Raw genomic sequence first — 18,310 nt, 5'->3', positions numbered from 1 at the left:
TGCTTCATGCTGATGCAGTACTCAAAGAACTTTCCAATTAAATCAAAAAATCTTTATTGTATTTGGAAGCTTCTGGTTTTATCCGTTAAATGCTGGGCTCCACTAATTGGAAGAAGAAGCTCCACTGAGGTCATTTTGTTTGTATAAGCAGGGCTTGGCCAGCAATGGCCATGACCACCCCTGAGGTGTACCTATGACCATTGACCATTGATTGACTACCGATGGGGCCCACCCCAAAATCCTGAACAATCAGTACGTTTACAAGCACAGTTAAGTCGAGCTATGTAAGTATTAGTATTAGTATTAGGCCATTAAATTGAACTACTGTCCTTGTCACAGTATACAGGCACCCGGGTGGGGGTGACACACCTTCAACTCCGCTATGATAGGCGATAAACTTGCTTTCAGCTAATTACTACTGGACCTTCTTCCAGTTGACCTTGCAAACAAGTAAGCATGCAGCTTAAATTGGGACTTTGGATATGAATCTTCCTTTTGATTCCCTAAGTTTTGGTTAGAAGTTTTCAAGTCCATTGAGGAAACACTTACAACAAACCACTTCATTTAAAGGAAGCAGAGCACATCATAGTTGGAAAACCTCCAATTGGGCTTGGAAAAGATGAACACTATTTATTTTAAATACTCAGAATTACAGCACTGAAGCCGGGGATGTGGGGGTGTGGGTGTGTGTGTGTGTGTGTGTGTGGGGGGGGGGGGGGGGGGGGGGGGACGGGACTAATTACCCAGACTTTATAAAATGGAAAAATCTGATTCAAGAAGTCACATTAATGGAAAAATCAACTCACAGAATAAGGAATATGGAAGAACTGTTTGAAAAGAGATAAAGAGATGGACTGAAGGAAGATTATAACGACAGCATTAAGCATATTAGAAGTTACAGGCCTGTCCTCTCCTTTTCCAAACACAGATATCATTTAACACCGGACCGCCCCCTGGGTTCAAACAGATAAAATCATTAGTTGAATGATTACGAAGGTGGACTCTTGTGTTCCTGTGGGAGTGTAAAATAGCATCTACCTGTATATACTGTATGTGTGTTTTTGAAAATTTGCACATGTATAACGTCTGATGTTATAAATATTTTATATTATAGAACGATTATATATATAAGTGAATATTTACATGTGTGTATATGTGTGTATGCATAAATATGAGAGGTGCATATATAAGTATATTATATAAGTACATAAGTGAGCCAGTATGAAATATGTAAATGAATCCAATGTAGAAACCTTCATTTTACATTGAGCCGAGTGGTTATGTCCCTGACCCCCTTTATTACATTTTTTGTCCCCATCCCCATCGCCTTTTTTTTCTAATACTGTTCTTATTCATTAAAAGTTTCATGTTACACTGCATAACTGTTAACTGCATAAATGAAACAACCCTGCATAAGCCAGTGCCTCATTTGGGCCAACTATGATTGTATTGAAGTACCTTGCTTGAGGGCACCTCAGTAACAGTTCTTCAAAGGAGTTAAAGGTACCTGTAGTTTTCCCACTTTTGTCCTCCATGGTCTGGACATTTACACCTTAAGCTCTCAGGAATACAATAGGCTTCAGTAGGCTTTTGATCGCAACTGATCCAGCAACGACCTCTGGGTAGAAAACAATCCCAGACTGGAGGAGCACACGAACAGTTCTCCCTAACGAGGGGCTCACAGGGCATATAAGCATCTCCTCTGCACTCCTGCTAGGATACCTGCGCCTGGTCTCCAGGGCGACCCGTCTTCTCAACAGGATGTACACATTAGCGCGCGGTGGGTGTCTGTTCTGCGTGCTCTCGCCTGCATGCTGCTCAACAGCTCAGATCAACAAGGGGTCTGTTCGATTTCTTCAACCCAAGAGCCTATCAGGATGGGGTATGAGTCAAGCTGGAAGAAAAACAAGTTTGCTTATAGTCTCATGAAATGTTTTTAGGTCAGCTTGATTAACTTGCATCAAAGTTTGATGACTTGCACATGTATGAGTGCCTGCCAATCTGTGTATAAAGACTGAAGAAGTGTACAGGTAGCATACCTGTTATTATTAATTGAAATAAGCACATACATTATATATGCAGTCAATAAAATATGACAGACTGCATGCAGGGAATAAACATCAACTTTTTAAATCAATGATTTAAGTACATTGACAGCAGCAGCAGCAACACATCATTAGCATGTGAGTATTTTCCTGTTTGTACATTAATTCCTTACAATTAGGGATCCCAATTAATCTCTCTTGCTTTTTCATTTCTTCGTTCTCTCTCTTATTTTCTTTCTTTGTATCCCTCACACAAACCTAACACGGGCAGATGTTCCTCCACCTAGAGTTTGCAGTCTGCTTGTTTAAAGAGTTTTTATTTCTTTCTGCTGTCATCAAGTGTTGGCTCATGGTGAGATATTTTGGACTAAACAGTCAAGAGACAGTAGACAGTAAGACATTCAATATATGTAGCATTAGGGGGGGAAGGATAATGCTGAGGAACCCCAGTGCACCATAGAGTCCCGTCCCGTCCCCCCCCCCCCCCCCCCCCCCCCCCCCAACACACACACACACACATACTCCTGCTGCCATGCACAACATCTCCATGCAGTGTGTGGCATCGGCATAAAGACAAACCCTGATGTTCTGTTGCTGCTTCAATCAAATGCTTGCTGGGTGGAAGTCTCCCCTTTGTGTCATGGAGGCAGAGTGATGGTGATTGCAAACTGCTGCATGCTATCTCTGCTCCCTGGTAGGCCCTCTGCTTTTATGAGCACAAGATGGAACAGTTGTTCATGTCGAGAGTTTTTCAAAGCAAAGAAAACACTAAGAACTTTGCCCTAAAGTCTCAGTTTTTATTATTATACTTCTGACTGTGTGCGATATGTACTTACATTTCTCATTTACATTTGAATCCTTCTTTGATGTTTAAATCCTGGCAAACAATCTGTGCTTATATAACACTTGACAAAACGTAAAAAACGGTTTCTCACTCTTTCTCACTTTCCTGGAAAGAAAGAGGCTGAGATCTTCCTTGTTGAAATACTAGATCAAATAAACAATATAGTTGAAGAATCGCGTGGGATGGGAAGCTGCAATTGGAGCCTCCCAAAAAGGAGGCGGAATATTTTCATTCCAATAATAGCAATGTGATACTTCAAGAATGTTTCCAGCTGAACTGTTGGAGCCAGCACCTTTGTGCAACACCACAGCTGAAGTTTACACTCACTGCTCAGGCTCACTATGATACAACACAATCTGAACAAAAACAAAAGACTTCAGACTCACCTTCAACTGCTGTGTGTTGCACAACAAGCTCTGTCAGTCATTTTGACCTTCAATTCTGTGAATCAAAACAAAAACGGAGCCTGTCATTGGGTGCTTCAGCAGTTCTCGTTGTTCTGTTATTTACACTATTGTACCATATATATGCATATTAAGAATATGAGTCCTAATATTGCATTGGTAAATATCAGTTTGAACAGACGCACTGAGATAAAATACCGTAATAAATTAAAGTAATAAATAGTTGTTAGGTGTTGTTGTGTCTGCTTCCCGTGGCAACCTTAGATGTGGAAATCCAGGTTGGTGAACATGTTGATGTGTGTTACTTTTACGAGTCTAATTAGTGACGCACGTGCTCTCTCTCTCTTTCTCTCTCTCTCTCTCTCTCTTGAAAATATTCTTTCAGTCACATGACGCGGCGGCCTGGAGGGCAAAAAGAGCTTCTAGGAAAGTGGCGGCCATAATTGAACACTCTGTGGCTTGTTCATCTCTTCAAAAAACGCTGCATGTTTACATCACCTGACAACGACAGAAAAACATTAATGTATGACGTCACAAGAAAACTATGAATTGTATCTGTACCAGCTTGTATGGGAACCGATGAACATCAACAATTCTACAATACATGTTTAAAGTAGATCTGGAAGAGAGTTGTATCATATTCCATAATAATAAAATTTGTTCATCCTTTGAGAGCAGCGGTGGTGAATATCTGTCAAATTTAAAACTAAGGTAGGCAATATATGCAGGGAATATTTGTGTGATATTTTTAGACATTTGTTTTTACTGTCAAAAAGAAAACTATGAATCAAAGGAAAAAGTGGAGGTAAAGGAGAGATACATTATGTAGTACTGAATTGTTTAAACCTGTGTTGTATGGGAATTTGGATGAGTGGCGCACCAACAGTACATTTAGAATTCTTCGGATACTGCCTCAGAAAACACCGTCGACTTGGGATGCAAAGATTGTGCCTCCTGAATCCAACTGGAAAAAGAAAGCACAACAACACTATCATGGGCCTGATGTCAAACAAGGAAATAAAATGTGCATCAGGTAGCATGCTGGTATTAAATGTGAAGTGTGCAGCACTTGTTTCAAAGCCAGTTAGAGACCACTGCTGTGTAAGAGGTAAAATCTCCTGAGGGAATCCCACTAACCCATGTTTGAAATCACCCTATGTTTTTATTGAGATCATTATCGCAAATATTGCCTTTGACAGATTCAATTTCCTTGTTTTGTGCTCTGTGGTGCCATATCGGCTAAATGCTGCATTCCTCCTTTGCGATTCCCACTTTACAGAAATAAAGCAGGAATGGAAACTGGAGCAGGAAATTGAAAAGAGGGGTCCTGTTGTGTCGTGGAGACCGCTGTGTCTGCTGCTATTTCCTCTGAACATGCCAGTCTCGTTCTCTCACCAGATGCACATGTGCCCAGTCTAATAATCCTCACGGTCCTTCAGGGAAACATTCTGGTCAGACTTGTAATGCAATATTATCCATAACACTGTAGCTGTTTCAAAGATAGATTAATTGTTTCTGTTAGGGCACTGGCACAGCAATAATATGCCATTTGGCATCCTCAGTCGGCGTTGGCTCATTCTTCATGCAGCCTGGTGGGCTGTAGCACTTCAAAGGACATGTGGCAGGATGGCACACAACAGCTGGCGTACAGCTTGGTGTGCCTCTGTGGCTCACAGGCTGCTCACCAATGTTTACTGAGTGCAAGAGCCAGTTTATAGTCGACACATATTAAATCAAGACTTTTCAGAGGTGAAAAGAGAAATATGAATTAGCTCAGGCTGTTTTTGTGACTGAAGTCCTTTTTTTGTTTCTAACTTGTTGTTTTTTTAGTTTTGTGATCGTCCATATTTGATACAAAGAGCGACACAGGCATAATATGGGATGGAGATTGAAGCAGGAACAGACCAGATACAAAGAAGTTACGTTAATAATCCACTTTTGAAAAATGAAAAATGAAGTTTGTTTGGCGTCATCTGAATCTCAAAAACTTCTTATTTAAAAACCCCAGCTGTGAGATAACAAAGTTTTGGTTTCAGAAGCATAAAAAATAAACACACACTCACTTCATTCCTTAAAATCCTTAAAAACTCACCTTTTCAACACTTCCTACAGTCACTAACTCCCCTCCCCCCCTTACATTACTCCTTCTTTGTACTGTGCTCGTCATTCTTGTTTTGTTTTTGTTTTTGGTTGTTTTTGTAAAAGCCTCTTTGAGTATTTAGAAAAGCGCTATATAAAATGAATGTTATTATTATTATATATTAATTATTATTATTATCTATGTTTCACAAAAATGAAAGAACAAACTGAATGCCAGGCCATTATGTAATGTAATGATTGTCGCATTCATTTAAGTGTGTGACCGTAAATGTCTAACAAGATAATTGCAAAGTCATCGTTTACCTCCGCTCACACAAGGAGTCTGGCAGGTTGGATTGTTACAAATTCTTAATTAGGTCTGGCTGTCTGGTGAACCACTGGTCTCCAGGAAACAATTAGCAACATCCCCACCATGACAGGAAGTAGTCCGCCATTTTTCTGATGGGCTCACACACTGCTGAGAAGAACCTGTTTTTGCACATTTGAAGACAAACAAATAGCTGAAAACTTTATTTAGGACCTAAGAAAGAAGATTGGTTGGATTAGTTTTCTAAGAGAAGTGCTTAAAACATATACAAATGAGCAAATCCTGTGTGTTTTCTGTGTGTAAAATGACTTGGCCGGATTAAGGAGGAAAATCGTTTGTCGATATAATTATTATTACATTGAGATCCCATTAGCTATGGTTTCAGGAGGAGATCTGGAAGCAATGGCAAATTTTTTAGGCTTTTGTTGTAACTAACTTTGAGCTAACTTTCGCATACAACTTCCTTTTCCTTGAGTTGCTTTTGTTTTCAACCCATCTAGCAACTTGTGAATCATGAATGGAGTTCATGTAAAGAAAAGATATTTTAGAGCATATGGTTAGCCACTTGTGTGAGCAGATGTCTGTTTGAAGACAGACATGAAAGCTTAATTGTTGCCTACAGCTGAAGTGTAGTGGGCGATATGAATTTAATGTCATCAGGGTCAAAACAGGTAAAATGGTGCATCTCATATAAAGGGGACTTTGGATGTGTTTTAAAGTCTTGTTTGGTTCATAAATGTCATATCACATCTGAGATAATGTCACAGTCTGTAGTTTGTGTTTGAGTGTTTCTGGCATAGAATAGTACATGTTTATTTTTATTAATTTCATTAGTCAGTTTTATGCATTTCAACCTCATTGTGTTCCTGTGTTCCTTTTTCTTCATTGAATATCCCATTTTGTAGTTTTTGCCCCCCTTTGTATCATAACCAGTTCACTTCCTTCCTTGTGTTTCCCTCCTCTTTTCTTCTCTCCTCCTGTGTTCAATTCACCTCTGAATTTAGGTGCCTCCGAATTGCAATGTGCCTACACAATGTGACAGTAGACAGTCCATTCGATCCGTGCTGTATACTGTTAGTATCTACTGTTCAGTAGGTGAGCACAGTAGGCAGATATTTGATCCTACATCATCTGATTCATTCAGTGTGGAAGTGGCTTCATTAGCTCGCGCTTATGTTAATGACACTCCAACTCAGATGTGGAATGCTGGATGGCTCAGTAAATAATATCAAACTTCACATTGCATGTAAACAATTTAACAACTAAAAATTTAAAAGGCGTTTTGCTCAAACCAGCAACCTCGTCCTTTATTAATTTTTTTCATCCTCATTTATTTTGATTTGGAGGCGCACATGAAGTGACGTTTTACATTTATTTTCGCACAGCATTGTGGGTGTTAAAATACAATTAATTTCCTGAAAGGATGCATCCAAACCATACTGCACAAAACCCGGAAGTTAGTATCCATGCTGAAATGTTCAGTCTACTGAGGTGAACCCAAAAAATGATCATTGAATGACCACGAGGGTTCAGTTTACTAACACCCCCTACTGAAAGTCTGCACTGCATACTGAACTGTGACTATTCAGAAAGAGCCTCAGTGTTCCCTCCCGACTAACCTAAACCCATCATCTGTCACTTCCTAGTGTGGATTTTTTGTTGTTCCTTGTGTTTGGGTGTTTTGTTTGTTTGCATTTGGGAGTTTTGATTAAGTTTTTAATTAAATGAATATTTTTTTGGTTTTCTGCACGTCGGTGCTTTGTTTCATCATCTCTGTGACGGGTATGTGAACAATAATTGTGCCCCATTTATTATCTCAGTCAGACAAAATCATGGCGTTAATAGCAAATAGTTGAAGACTAATCTGATCTCCCTAACAGGTAGAATGTACTACATTTAACACATATATGTAACAGAAATCAAGTATCCTGTGTAAATGTCTCTCTGAATCATGACTGTCTACAATGAGTGAGAAGTCTGAGTCCCGCCACCTGTGCTGTTGTCAGAGCTGTGTTTACATCATGTTTACATGGACGGGACGGCCTTGTGTATAAAGCTCTTTTACTCAAAGACTCAAGAAAAGAGGCATAACATACTCACTGCTTATTTGGATGTCATGTTGGTGTGTTTAGATCACGGCTACGAGTTAACTAAAGAGCGCTAACATTAGCCTGCTAACACAACAACGCAGGACACAGGCAACGGCACCTCGAGCCAAGGACAAGATTGTCTGCAGCTTGCGCTTCATGGTGCTTCATTATGGTGCGCTCTAATTGATAACTCCTTCGTGCGAACAGGAGTGGAGAAGGATTGGAAGTGTCTCACATTTTTCCTTTAAATGAACTCATACATTAACATTGATCTTAGTAAAGGACCTAAAAACAAGAAAGAGTGGAGAAGGATCATCGAGGTTACCCCTGCTGCAAACATTGTTAACGTTTTGGGGAGTCAAAGTATCATACTGAGGACACATACCCGATGAATATTATGGGATGTTACTGATAAGCAGGAAGACAAGTAGCTGATGAATTCACTTTAATTGTAACACATGAATCAAGCATAACAAGCAATCAAACCTGACTTCAATTAATTACCTGATAAAAGAATTGAAAACAAAGATTCAGCAAACTAAAACGAATTACTTGCAGGACAAAGTTTCTGATGACTTATGTAATTGATTATGTGTCAAACAGAACAATATCAACATGGTCTCAGCACTTCTTTCAATCACATACCAAACAACCTCATCTGACTTTTTCATCATTTCTACCTAGCATGTTTTGTTTTGGTGCATAGACTGATATTAATGATGATGCAACTTTGCCTTGGAGGATGATGCCAACAAAAAATTGCCCTTTTATTTTTGCATTGCTCTAATTTAAGGAGGGAATAGATGAGGATTAAAAAAGGTGTAATTGTAGACCCTTCAAAACATCTCCAACTGTTGTTAATCTTTTGTGTTGTGTTACCATGGTGATAAGAGTTCTAAATTATGAGTTCTATGTTGTGGAGTTGTAGAATATTGTTGATTGTGACATCACAGCATCTCATGAAATCTGTTCCGATGACTGGAGCTTCAACTCTTTTGGTCTACTTTGGAGTTTGTGGGTTTGAGATAGGCGTGAGAGATAGTTGTGAAAGAGAGTGGTTAGAGAAATTGTTGTATTCAAAGCGTTCGAAAGTTATTTGGTCTTGTTTGTTTGTTTGTTGTTTTGTCCGTGTTGTTCTGTGTTATCCTTTTCTGTATTTTAATACAGAAACAGGTTTATCATGGACTTCATGGAGGGAAGTAGAGGAGTCTACAGGTCGATCAGGGTGCTGTTCGACACACCGATTTATGAACGTGCCAAACAGATCTGTTGGCACATTCAATCCTTTAAAGTGAAGGTTGCAGTGGTGGCTGAACTTTTAAACCTTCAACAGAAGAAGCAGCTTCCATCTGATCTTACTGTTGAAGACATGACTGACCTGCTGCTGGAAGAGAGTAAAAAGTCTCTGAGGGTGCAGCTCTGGGAGTTTGAGATGGATGATTTTGACGAAGAGGAGGTGAAGCCTCTTCTCAGGCTGGTGTGGGAGGTTAACACCAGCATGCAGAGGAGAGATGTCGGGTTTCAAGCAAAAAGACTGCTTGACTCTCCAGAGGACATTCCTCCCTCCTATAAACATCAGAAGATCCTCAGCCAGGCAAAAGAATACGCCAGGATCCTGGTGGAAATGCAACAGGATCCTCCCATCTCCAAACTGTTGAGCCCACAGGAGGTGGTGCTGGATTTGGTTCCAAGAGTCCTGCAGGGCCTCTGGGTGTCTAAAAAAACCACATCCAGCGACATGCCCTCCCAGAAGCTCTCTGAAATGGCTGTAAGCGTCACCAAAGCTGTTCTGGATGGAGTCTCCACCACCTTAATGTCTACCACACACCATCAGGTCACCTATTCCCGATCAGAAAGAGACGATATGGTCCTCTGTATTGAGGGAAGCGTCAGGAAGATGTATCCTCCAGATACTCTGAGGAGGAAGTTGAACAGCTTTGAAGCAGAGGTGTTGAAAGGCATCACAAGTGTTGCAGTGGAACACATCTGTGTGCTATTTGAGCCTCAGACTCACTCTGACATACCTGCTGACGAACTTCCAGCCATCACTGCTGTCCAGCCGTCATTGAATAGAAGCCAGGCTACACAAAGCCCAGCTCTGCCTGTAACCCTGCTTTCTGTAGCTAATGTCACAGCTTCAGTCTTGGAGGGTAAGGTAATGGATGTGAAACCTCTCCAAGAACTAGACTCTGCAAACATTTCCCTTCCATCCTCTTTTTTGATTCCTCGGGATAAAACTGCTTTCCCTCTGAGCAATGCTGAACTTCTTGGCATCATCAGCATGAATGAACAAGCTCAACAGAAAACGCCTTGTCCTGAACCAGAGCCTGCAAAGGTGCAACCTCAATCACTTCATGTTACCATGCCCCCTGAAGTATTTGTTAATGCTTCAGTGCTGGGTAGTGAGGTTGTTGATGAGCAGCCCAAACAAGAACCAGAACCGAATATGACTCTCTTCTCTGATTCTCTACCACTTCCTTCAGCCAAAGCAGATGAACCCTCTCTCTTCAGGCAGGCCTTTGACGAACAGCCTCTACTAGGCCAGGAATCAAACTCTGCTGAGACACTGTTGCCACTACCTCCTGATACCCTGCCAGCTGAACCTCCAGTTATGATTTCAGTCCTGGGGTGTGAGGTTGATGATAAGCAGCCCAGCCAAGATCAAGAACCTGCCGTGGTGCAAGCTCCAGCCCTTATTGTAGATGATACTGATGAACTCTGCGGAATTGCTGAGGCAAAACTACAAGATCCTTTACCAGGCAAGGAACCATACTGTGCTGCTGGGATGTGGTCACAACTACCTCCTCCTGATACCCAACCAGATGAACCCTCAGTCAAGGTTTCAGTGCTGTGGGGTCCGGTTTTGAAAAAGCAGCCTATCCAAGAAGCCGCCAGTTTGCCTGCCCTGCCACCTAATGTAACCGATGCTGATGCTGACAAAACCTCTGCTGTCACCCAGACTACACAAGAAGAGCCTCCACAAGAGTCTGCTGAGGTACAAACTCAATCACGGCATGTAACCCCACCAGCTGAACCTCCAGTATATATGGTGTCAGTCCTGGGGGGTGAGGTGATAAATAAGCAGCCCAGCAGAAGACCAGCTCTTACAATCTCCAATGATGTGGTGCAGGATGAGATCCCGGAGTCTGGAATTCAAAGCTGGTTCGGATGGTTTGGAAAAGCTTTCTACTGCTGCATCAAGCCTGAAAAAGAAGAATGAGAATTCTTCTGTTCGACAGTTACTGTCGTTATATATCAATAAATGTCACAGTAATCAATGTATGGTTCCATTGCAGTCAATTAGCATCAGCCAATCACATTTGAAGTCATCGTGATGTTGCTTAGACAAAGTGTTGAGAGTAGATGGTTATTATAGAACATTAATTAAAGTTACCTGTTATTTTATTTACATTATTTTTGTGTTATTTATATAATGTTTTGTAAAAATAGATTGCATAATTTACACCTGATCCTTCACGTTAGACCACCTTTAATAAAAACGATGTGTCATACAAAATACAGCTTTATATAAAATGTCACAGATACGCAGGTATTTGGTCAGCAAAAGTTGGGGACACACACTGTAAACAATGACTTTAAGATGCTGCTGTGGAAAGCCAGGGGATCTGAAAAGTTACACAAAATGTATTTTTCTGTATACCATGAATGTTGAGAAAATATTCATTGCCATCCAAAAAATTTAGAGATTTAAAGGAACCTCTTGGTCAAACTAAAAGAAAGGTCTTTGGGCTTCATTATGGCCCTACATGAATATATCTCTACAACATGTCTACATCTTGTCGTTGGGGTGACCAGTAATTATTGTACAGTATTCTCTGTACTGGGTAACAACTGAATTTGTCACAATCTGTTATGTCTTGAAACGTAAAAGTAAAAAATAAACCAAACACCCATTGACTGCATGTCTGTGGTTTGTAAAATAAATAACTTAATGGAAACAGTGTAACTAAGACAGAACCTTTGACTGGTGACATAAGAAAGCAATAAAATGTGCATTAAAATCAGAGCTCATGTAAAGAAATGATACAGATATTGTAGTTACACTGATGATGCAACAGCTATGGTGGCTATGATTGATGAAATGTTGCTGAAAGACTAAGTGGGCTTCCACTGTGACAAGCCCAAAATAAAACAGAAGTCACGTTTTGACAGCTCATTAAAAGGACGCTGCAACATAATTAAAATCAAAAGTAAAAAAAAAACTTGAAAACAATGCCAATAACTATGAAGATGGCTGTTGACAGAAAATATTGAAATCCACTCACCCTCTTCGTCTACACGGAGAAGCCACACAACTGAACAGGTAAAAAAAGGGTGAGACCCCACACATTTGCAAATTATAGGAAACAATATCAAACCCATAGAAAGAGCAAAACATAATCAATAATCAACTGAGGTCAAATACATATTGTGTCTGGGGCGCTGGTGGCGCATTGGTTAGTGTGCGCGCCCCATGTATGGAGGCTATAATCCTTCAAGCGGGCTGCCCGGGTTCAAATCCAACCTGTGGCTACTTTCCCACATGTCATTCCCCACTCTCTCTCTCCCTGATTTCCAACTCTATCCACTGTCCTATCTCTCTAATAAAGGCCCAAAAAGCCCCAAAATAAATCTTAAAAAAAAAAAAAAAATACATATTGTGTCTACTAGAATCTTGCTTCACAGTCATGAAACAATAAATACAAAAATAATGCAAAACTAATGAGCTGCTTTTTTATTTTGTTGTTGACACCAGCTAACTATTTTTAAATTCCCACCATTTCTTGTAATCATTTTAAGTTTGTATTGGATGCATTATTTGTTATAAAATACTAATAAATGGCCTTTAAATTAAAGGCTGATCATTTTGATTAAATCATAAAATTTCCCTCCAGTGATAAAGTGCAATTATAAAACTTGACAACCCCCCTGAGGTCCATATGTCCTTAGAAATGAGGAGATCCTGAAGTACACACTTCTGTCACTGCCTTGTTTACCTGATTCAGATGGTTTGTTGTGATCAATTAGTTTCTTGGCATGCTGGGAACTACGCTCTCCCACCTGCTCAACCTCGAACTCAAAAAGTTCTCCAGTTCCTTGAGTATAAACTTCTCTATCTCCAGAGAAATCCTGAAACACCTTCACGCTTAATTTCTGAGTCAGCATTATGGAAGTGGAAAAACTGCACAATCTCCAAAGTGCCGCTCTCTGATTTATCAGCCATCTGTGAAAATAAAGCAGATTCAGTTTTGCATTTGTTGATCAGTTTTTTTTTTCTAAGAAATATTGCACAACATCCAAAGCTGGTGACCTCTGTCAAATGCAATCTCTGTCTCTTCACTTTATCTTTCGCTAAGCAATCAAAATAAAAAAACATATGAAGTAGTTTTAATGAGTTTTTAGTTTGGGGCTGCTAGTTGAATCAAAATTAATCACTGACTGACTCATATGGCGTTCTCTGCCTCCACTGTGCACACGACTGACACAGAGTTAGCTGTAGTTTAACTGTTTTAATAATGTGCATTCTAGCACGAGACAGGATGAAAGGTGCCTAAACCACAGGGGACTTTGGTGTCTAATGTCTAAAGCATGTGCTTTGTGCTCCCTGTGGTAATGTTGATGCCCCACTTCCTGGATTAGAAAAGAAATGTTTCCCAGTGATCATACCCCAGGGAGCTTTTCTTTCACCCTTCTTGTTGTTTGCTATTGAATTTAATGAATAAATTGTATGTTTTTGTATGATAAGGCTAAGGCATCACCAAAAGTGAAGCTTATATGGACCTACCTTACTGAGTTCTGCAAAAATCCCAGCTGGGAATGAATACACTGGCTGCTAAAAGACGGTTGATTGTATGAAAGTAGACTGCAGAATTAGCTGATTTAACACCTCAATTAACCTTTTTCTGCTGAGTTCATGGTCTCAATCCCTGGTCTCAAGATGTCTTTATTACAGTGTGATATTCGTTTTGTATAATACAATATCATTTAGAGCTAAATGGATGATAAGGTGGGAAGTGGGAAATATGTACAAAACCCAAGGTGGCTGTGGCATTAATGCCAAACTCAAGGTTTCACATTAGAGGGAGATGTCACTGTGGATACATTAATTAATAAGCAATCCATGGTACAGCTTATTGAGTTGATATAACCTATAATTCTGTAGACTGTTGCATTATGGGAAATGTTGTGATGCCACATTGCACCATGAGCAGCACAAACATGAACACATGATGTACTCAGACAATTACTGGGAGCCAGACTTAACTAACTCCTCAGTCATGCTTATGGTGACAGAGGTTAACTAGCTCAGCTGGATGTCTTTGACTTTCAGATGTTTGAAAGGAAAGATCTGGTCTTGAATGGATTTATTGTCTTGAATTAATGAAAACAGATGTTCACAGTTTGACTCTCTGTGCGGAGGTGAGCACAAATTGGTCTATAGAGAGAGTAAAAGCTTTATAAGTCTTTAAAGGTTGCATGTATAAAAAACTTTAAACTTACATGTCATGCATGACTCATTGTAGTCTTCAGAAACCCATATATGATTCGGGTAAAATGTACTTTTTATTTAATTTATTTAATATCTTTGTCCATCGATTACCTGTTCAGGGTAGAGGGGGGCACATCCCAGCTGTCATTGTGTGATAGGCCTGGGTACACTCTGGACTTGTCCCAGCCAATCACAGGGCTGGCAAACACAGACAGACAGCCAGTCACCCTCACTTCCACAAGCACACCTTCCAACAATTAACTATAATGAGCATGACTTTGGACTGTGGGAGGAAGCTGGGGTACCAGGAGGGTAACACATGCATGCACAGGGAGACCATGTAGACTCTGCACAGAAAGGCTCCTGTTTGATGGGGTTCGAACCAGAAACCTTCTTGCTGTGAGGTGACAGCCCTAAGCACTAAACCACCATTCAGCTCTAAGATTTATTTTAAATATGAGTATCAGTACCTTTAATTCTATCCACCATTTATCTTTGTTGGCCTTACTATTGACTCTAGTGGTATTAGTATTAAGCTTGTCTTTTCTGTAAATGTATTTCTGTGTAGGAGAGAATAAAATACCTACAATTTTGTTCTAATCAGATGTGATACAAATCATAAGTGTGTAAGTGTATACCCTCGTTTCTTAGTAACCCTCTTTACCTGATTAGCTTTGGTGGAGAATCAAGCAGGCCATGGTTTAGATTACATGAGTGGCTCTTCTTCTTAAAGGTCAACCAAGAACACAGTCAGACACTGATTTACAGTCGCAGCAGAGTGAAAGGTTGCCGTTCGTGTTTTTGTTCATGTCTGCAGGAGATTATTTCGACGTCTATGAAAGGTTTTAAAATCAGAATGAGAAATCAATCCAATTCCATCATATCCGGACTTCTACTTCTGTGTATCATCCAGGAAAATGCAAGAAATACTATTATTGTCTACAGGAGTCAAGTGCTTCAAACCAAACATTCCAAGAATTCGAAAACTTTTCAAGCACCGCTGTGGAGAGAGTGTGTATATACGCTAAAGGAATATTTGAGGACTCATGCACTTATTGTGTACCACAACAGGATTACAATGTTTTCCTACAGTCTATCATTTCATCTCTTTAGAGATAGAATACTAGGAATTAAATAAACTGGTGCTATCAATCCTTTACGGCGTCGTATGTGTGTCTAAAACTTGTTTCTGTCCTTATTACTGTAATAATGCTCAGGGAACTTGCAGTGTAATCTGTACTGCCTTTACTGTACAAGCCAGCAACAAAAACCTGCACAGTGTGAGTCTTTATCCGATGGGGTTTAAGTGCACAGCCTCAGTTATGTAATAGATGATAATCCGCTGTTACCATAGTAATGCTGCTGACAACTGGCATGGAGATTGCACTGTAGTGAAAGTAAGAATCAGAGTGCTTTTCCCCACCTCGCTTTCCTTCCTTGAGCTCTGTTTCTGTGCACTAATGTGTAAGTGTTGCTGCTGGATGAGAGCCGCTTTCTGTTTGTCACACTGTCACAGGACTCCGACTCCGCTGCAAGGGATCTCAACACCTGGTATTCCCTTTGAGATGTCTCTGAGCATAATTTTTTCGCAGGTTTGTGAGCACGCTCTGCAAAGTATCTGTTACATACTCTTCTTGGACAAACAACATGTATTGTATTTCTTGTTTTAGGTTGTTCATAGGTATTATTGAGAACCTGGGGACCAACATTTTCTTTTACAAAACAAGGGATTATTGTGCTCCAGAAACAAGCACACACTTAATCCTCAGAAAAAAAAAACACGTTTCATCTTCTTGTGTTGAACTCTTAAGCCAAATCTAATGAAAAGAAGAAGAAGATGAAGTGAGGGAAAAGTGAGAGGCAAACTGTTCCGGCTGTTGCTGTAAATCTAGGAAGGATTATATGGATGTGCTATAAATTGAGCATCTGTGAAGGCACAGATGTAACAGTCTGCTCATTGATGTCTGGTTATAAAGGGGTCAGCATTGGTGGTCTTCGACGTGGGATTATTGGATAGACTGGTTTGTTGAGCTTTTTTTAAAGTTTAAAGCCAATGTGAGAAACTTTTGTCTTGTGACAATTTTGGCACCCCCTGTTGACAAAGTGTTGCCTCTTATCTCTTTGCTGGTTTTGTCCTGTAAAAGTGTAAGTAATGTTTTTTTAACAACAAAAAAAATCTCATCCTACTCTCCTTCAATAATCTTTGCCATGAAAATGTAAGAAAAAGGATAAGACACCTACGTTTCAGGCACTGACATATAGCAATAAAAAGATAGCCATCCTTTATGCTGTGTCCAGGCTTGTTTTTTTAAGTTATTAATAGAGGCGTAATTATTTTTTCCAGCATTTTTTATTACCCGTTAAAATAAAAATCTATTTTTAAATTGTTTGTTTTAAATTTTGTTGAAAGAGCTTGTAATTAAACTATTCTACTTTAGTAATTTTTACCCCCATAGAAATATTTAACCAACTCTATAAAATGTATTTTACTAGAAAGTCCTGGCCATGTTTTCCATACCAGAGACAAAACCCACTGTGGCATGGTATGCGTAAAGTCACATTTACAGTGAAGTTGCATGCATGAATATAAAAAGCATAGAATTCATTTTTCATGGCCCCGAAAGAAAAACTCTGACCTTTATGTAAGACATTAAAGTATCAATATAACTTTATTATAAAACATACGTAACTCAGGTATCCTTTTGTTGTAGTTACCAAATAAATTATGAAATACAATTTTGTGAAAAATAAATGAAAAAAAATAAGAGAGAGAGAGAAGAAGGGGTTTAAGTCAGCTATGACAATACTTAGGAACCAAGTTGGAAACAAAAACAAAGAAACATGTGCAGGATTATGGAGTCTTAAAGACTGCACAGAAAATTTGAAAAAAACTTGGAATAAAGAGACAAATGAGAATCTCATACAACATACACTGGGTAGATGGTACAGTAGATGGTGGCGGCAATATCTCAGTCCGTATAGGGACTTGGGTTGGGAAGTCCCGGTGTGGACCAAAATACAGAAGTTGTTCTGGTAGCTGAAGATGTGCCAGGACACTTCTCGAGTACTGCAGAGCTGCCCTTGAGCAAGTCACCGAACCCCCACCACTCTGGTGAGCTCCCTGCGCAGCAGTCCCACTCTGACTTCTCTCAACTAGTGCATGTCCACAGGTCCTGTTTGTGCATGTGTGTGTGATTCGGGCCTCTGTGTGTGAGAAGCATGTCTCTCAATCATAGAGTGCAAACCAGAATTTCCCTCAGGGATTAATTAAGTATTTCAAAATTTAAGAAAAATACACATGGATAAGTGGTAACAGTCATCAGAGGGGTCTATAGTGTCACTAGACCCTCCAGGGATCACCTAAGCCATACACACCTGAACCTCTGCCACTGTGCCTGGCTTGGCTTGACAGGATTGGCTGGTGTGTCGTGGCTTGGATACCATTAATCCTTCTTATCCACTTACACACCTTAAACTGTGGAGGAAGGATATATAGTGAGCTGCTGCCGTCTCATATTGGTTATGCACACTTTAAAGCTGCAGGAGAGGAAATGCTTCGTTATACATTTAAAACCACTAATGTGTGTTCTTCTAAACGTCTGAATGCAGTCTTTTAAACATGTGTATTGGAAATGTACAAAGTTGTTTGATTGCTTAGTGTCATGCAGTCAGGTGCTTGTTGACATTTGTAATATATTCCATTGTACTAAATCTGTTCTATGTACCGAAGCATACCTTATAACTCACTTATCACCTTAAAAAAGACAGGTTCACAAAAGTATAGAAAGAACAAAGCAGAAGAATCCAAACACAAAAGAGCATTAAAAATAACAGCAAAGAACCCATACAACAAGCTAGGTTTTTGTGTTTGTTCTTTCTCAATCCAATAACGGCAATAGGAAGGTACAAAGAGATGAGAGCAATAGTAATATAGAAAAATAATAAAAGAGGTAAAGGTATAAAATAAGGCATGAATAAATTAGAGCCTAACATGAAGAGCCATAAGAGCGAATCCAGGAAATGAAAGAGT

Source organism: Labrus mixtus, chromosome 13 (genome assembly GCF_963584025.1).
Source record: "Labrus mixtus chromosome 13, fLabMix1.1, whole genome shotgun sequence".
Lineage (NCBI taxonomy): Eukaryota > Metazoa > Chordata > Actinopteri > Labriformes > Labridae > Labrus > Labrus mixtus.
The sequence above is the reverse complement of the archived record's forward strand: the minus strand, read 5'-3'. Positions refer to the sequence as shown.